We start from the raw sequence: 5,353 nt of genomic DNA, 5'->3' as shown, positions 1-5,353 counted from the left end.
ACAAGATAAGAAATAATCTGAACTAATTAGAAATGCCTCAAAACTTTTGGTTTTCCTTAATAAACAGAGAGAGATATATAGAGGAAAGAAAGAAAAGAGAGAGAGAGAAAGGGAGAGGGAGAGAGAGAGAGAATGTGTTGAGCGTTTACACAGAAGTTCTCTACACTGTGGAAAATTACAAAAGTTTTGTAGAAAATGAAGAAAGAAGGAAAATAAAAAGAGACATAACAAAGGTCGCTCTCTTTCAACTTTCTATATAATTGTATATTATGTTTAGAAGGGGGAGAGAGAGAGAGAGATTTGAAGATTAGCTACGTTGCTAAGGCTTGTGTCTTGGAGTCACAAGTATTATAAATAAAATATGCTATATGTATTAAAGATTTCTATTTATACTCCTGACAGACTCTTAAAAATTATTGCTGAAATAATTCTTTTGAAGAATTTTCACCTCATTTTGGAAATGCTTTCGTATTAGTCAACACGAGTTCCATTTTTCGAGCCTATCCCTGTGTAGGTATGTACAGTCGAACCTGTCTAAGTGGGAATCCAAGGGACCGTGTTTGGAGGAAGAGGAATATGCTATGCTTTCCTACAAATTCCCACTTACAGAGGTCCGCAGAAGGCTCAGGACCTAGGAAAATTAACAAATTAGGTAGGTACATAGGTACTGATTTTCTCTAATCACGATCGAATAAACTACGGGCTAAAAAATTCCCAGAGGGACGGGCCAAGCTTGTTTTTTCTCTCCCACTCTTTCTCTTTTTAGTCTTTTTTCCTCATTATTATAGGTACTGGATTCTACTTTCTTTCTAATAACTTTACAATACATAACATTACATGCAGGTAATAATTTGAGATCCTTTCTGTTTACAGCTTTGATCCTAAACAGATAGGTAAGGTTCGTTCTTGGAACGGCTGGCTTTCTCCTATCCTGTCCTTCTCTCTTCGAATTTGGGAAGATGAGGCCTACAGTTCCCTCTATCAAACCTCTTAAAAAAACAGTAGGTACGATGACAGGATAATTAAAATTTGATGAGTGAAAGACATTTATTTAATTATTGAGATGGGTAGCATTCCTGTAGGAAGAAGAAAGTGAGAGGGGAAATGGTGTCTTACTTAAAGTGAATTGAGAACTGCTACATAAAATGTCTAATATTTACATAGAAATAGAAACTAGAAACGTGAAAAATAATCGAGTTTTAACAGGAGAGTAATTAAAACTAAGAAGAGAGAGAGAGAGAGAGAGAGGGAGAGAGAACTAACTAACTAAGAGGGAGGGAGGAGGGGAGAGAGAGAGAGAGATAAGGGAGTATAGGATCTCTTAAGGAGGGCTGAGAAGGGTCATGAAAAAATAGAGGAAAAGGGGGGGAGACCTAAAAGATAAAAGAGAGGGAGATAGAAACGGAAAAGGAGGGAGAGTGTTGGAGGAAAAGTGTGTTTGTGTATGAGAGAGAGAGGGAGTTATATTTACGTTAGGTAAATATTGTTTGTCGCCATCATCTTGTATGTGATTAAAATTTTAATTCAATTCTAAACATCTTTCCCTCTCCCTCGCTCTCTCAGTATCTCTCTCTCTCTCTCTCTCTCTCTCTCTCTCTCTCTCTCTTCCGGTATCCCCTCTCCTTCTATCTGCCAATTTACATCTCTGATCTCTCCTTCTCTCTGCATCCCACTCTTTCCTCGTCTCTTTCTAACCCTCTCGCTATCTCTTTCTTCCATTATCTCTCCCACTATCTTTCTCTCTCTCTCTCCTACTATCTTTCTCTCTCTCTCACTAATGGAATATCGTCATTATGAAATAATTGCCTATCTGCGGTTTCACTTATATTTGCCAACCTTATCCTAATAATATCATCTTTATTAACCTCAATATGTATAGGTATCAAGTACCTACCTACATTATACCCAGACGAGATAAAATCCCAGGTATAATATAAAATCATTATTATATTTTCATCATTAGGTACCCATTAGCCTATTACTATATTGTATTTATATGGATAACATTAGCAACCAGCCTACCATTTGTATCACATGTTTTCCCCGCAAGTAGGAAATATACCCACACTACTTATACTGAAATCAGATTAAATTAATAAAATAGATACTGAATGAACACTTCTTGGTAGCTAAATTGAAAATTCCTCAGTAGGTAAAACATCTGGTAATGATAGGTATTTTTTTCAAGAGGTCTGACAGAGGGAACTGTAACTGCTAAGGTCTTATCGTCCTGAAATCGAAGAGAGAAGGAAGACAGCCGTTCTGAGAACGAACATTATCCCATCAGGATAAAATCCGCGGCCTAGCGCTAATGATATAGGTAGTTGGGGGATATAGGAGTACCTACCTACCTAACTATTAATTCTGATAGAAACCTCCGTGGTCCGTGGCCTAGTGGGCATCACACTCTGCTTGCACGCCGGAGCTCCGGGGTTCGATTCCCAGTGGGGTCAAAGTTTTTTCGGCTCTGTGCTTGGTGCACTCAGCCTCGTGAGGACAATTGAGTAGCTACTTTAATCGAGTAGCGACCAGTGGCGGCATTACCAGAGTAAAAAGATTGATGATAAATGAGAATTGATTGCAAAGAAGGCACTTATGCTGTGATATCCACTAAAGTTGTGAAAAAGCTCTTCTTTACTCTCAGAAAGAGCATAAGAAATAGGAAGGGAGGGAGAAAGAGAGAGAAAGGGAAAGAGAGCTAACTGTATCAGACAGAGAAAGAAAAGGGGAGGGGAGAATGAAAAACAAGTCAAGTAGAACAGGAGAGGAGGGGAAGAGAATGGCTTGACGCTAAAACAGAGAGAGGAGAGGGGGGGAGGTTGGGTGGTAGAGAATGCCCATCCATCATGTCGGCTCCAAATGTCAACTTTCTACAGTCTAAAGTCGATTGTCAACAATCCCTAACTCCTACTTCGTAACTTAACTCGAAATGAGGAGAAATGAATCTGATGAAGAAAAGATAACTTTGTTAATGAAGAAGAATGAGAAGAAATGGAAGAAGGAGGAGGCGAAGAGGACGAAAAACGAGGAGTTTTTTCTTCGTATTTATGATATCTGGTCTAAGCAAAAATTTCATCCAAATCGGTTCTTCCGATTTCAAGCAAATTTGTTATAATTCTTCAGGACATATACAGGAAGTTTTGTCATTAGTCCTCCTCATTCAATGAACCACTGGCAGGATTTGAGTTACATTCCCTGAGCTTTGCTTTGCCATGGTCAGCATAGTTAGCTTGAGTTAGCTTGCCTCTGCCTTGTAAGCGCTAAGTCGCGGGTTTCCATATCCGCCTTGAGTGGATTTTATCTTAAACAGATAAGGTTCGTTCTCGGAACAGCTCACTTTTCACTATTCTGTTTTCCTACTTTGATTTCGGGACGATAAGACCTTAAGCAGTGAAAATTCCCTCTATCAAACCGCGTAAAAAAAAAAGAAAAAATCTTTTCCCATGTTTTCTATTCTGTTCTCATTCCTACTGTAACGACATCTCCTATTCCCTGTGACTCTCACATTTTCACCTCGCATAATGGATGAACACCAGTTCCGTCCGAAAAGCCCAAATCATCCGATTTTAGTCCCAACCCAAAAAAAGGTCATCCGAGTTCCGTCCGCGATACCTGAGATTGAACCTAGGTATACATCTGAGAGTAAAAAGTAAATAAATAAGTATGTAGTTTCAATTGTGTTAAGCATAAATGCTCGTAACAAATGTCGTTCCCCGTTTGATACACTACGCTAAATTGTATGACTTGACTGGGACTCGAACCACCAACCTCCAGATCCGAAGTCCACCGTGCTAACCACTACACACCACTGAGGTTGGTGTATGTATAGAACGAACAGGGTGACCAAAAAGATATGGGACGAAACTCGGAGGGACGGAAATCGGATTTTACCTTCGGGACGAAACTCAGAGCCTCCCCGCATGATAATATTCACTGCACGCATTGCATATCTCTGTGTTCCGCTGCTGCTGTTGTTAAAATTTAACATGTTATTGTTATTGTAACACCTTCATTCTTTATTCCATTCTTTATATTCCGTGTAACATCTGTTTCAAAAACAGTTAGTATTCTTCTACGTATATTTTTTTGCACCATCTCTTGGACGACGTGTTCTTCTTCTTCTTCATCTTATTTCCAAAAGTGGAAAAACACCTTTTTTTTTCTCTCTCTCAAATAATATTGTCAACTCAGATAAATATTGTGAAACTCAGATTTAGAGACTGCTATGAGCTATGATACACCTTCGCAATGGAGAGGCAACACGAAGAGAAGAAGAAGAAAAATAAGTAAATGGTCCGTCGTCTCAAATTCTGGAAACACAAGGAATTTCCTTGATTTTCAATAAAGTGAAGTTTTTGTTCTTTTCAATGAACCGAATTTTGCCTTTGGGAGTTGTCGGGTGAGTTGACCAATATTAGTGCAATGAAGCAAAATAATTCGGTGACTTTGGTCATGGTAAGATTATCTTACTTGGTTAGGTGTTGATGACATCATGAGGGAGAAGGAATAGGCAACCGTTTTTTGGCGGATATCTTGGTTGGACTGCTGCCCAGACTAGCATGAACCATGAACCCCCACCAACCCCCTCCCAGATAACCCTGGTACCTGACAGGTCAGATAATGGGATAATGCTAGGATGACACATAGCTCTCTCTCTCTCTCTCTCTCTCTCTCTCTCTCTCTCTCTCTCTCTCTCTCTCTCTCTCTCTCTCTCTCTCTTGCTTTCTAAGAGGATAAACATTTTTTGACCCCGCCGGGAATCGAACCCGGGTCTCCCGCGTACAAGGCGAGCACAGTGACCACTACGCCATGGGAGCTGAAGGTTATTCTTTTCAATCCGTCCTTCCTCTTCTCTCGCCTATTAGATATCTCTCTCTCTCTTTCTATTAATTTTCTGTCTCTTATCACACTCCTTCTAAGATTATTCTTTTCAATCCGTCCTCATTAGATCTTCTCTCTTACCCATTATTATTTCTTTCTCTCTCTTATTTCTCGCGACAAACAATGAGTCCCATATGTGAAAGTTAAAAAAAATCTAGTCTTATCTGTCTCTCCTTCATTCCTTCTTTCTAATCTTTCCTTGTATCTCCTTCTCTCATACAGGGTCGACGTTAAAGTACCAAACTTAATAATTTGATTATTTACGTCATTTAATAAGGCGGATTTCACATCTAGACTCGTGTTTTTGCACTAAAAACTGACCATCGAAATTTTGACCCGATTACATTACTTTCCTTCCTATAGGATAAGGAAAGTAAAAATGTACGATTGTACATAATTATGTATGTAGCTATCTTTAGTCAGTGTTGGATGTTTGTTATGCGATATTTTGGTATCTCTATTTTGGTCTCTA

General features: G+C 39.1%; 1 non-coding gene across 1 annotated transcript; it reads right to left on the bottom strand.

Annotated features, from left to right (window-relative positions):
- Nucleotides 1-4,745: 4,745 nt before the first annotated feature.
- On the bottom strand, nt 4,746-4,817 carry Trnat-ugu. Its single transcript has one exon. It is a non-coding gene; the product is annotated as a tRNA-Thr (tRNA).
- Between the last annotated feature and the right edge of the window lie 536 nt (nt 4,818-5,353).

Source organism: Diaphorina citri, unplaced genomic scaffold, assembly GCF_000475195.1.
Source record: "Diaphorina citri unplaced genomic scaffold, Diaci psyllid genome assembly version 1.1 scaffold5448, whole genome shotgun sequence".
Taxonomy (NCBI): Eukaryota; Metazoa; Arthropoda; class Insecta; order Hemiptera; family Psyllidae; genus Diaphorina; species Diaphorina citri.
This window is presented reverse-complemented; position numbering and strand designations above follow the sequence as displayed.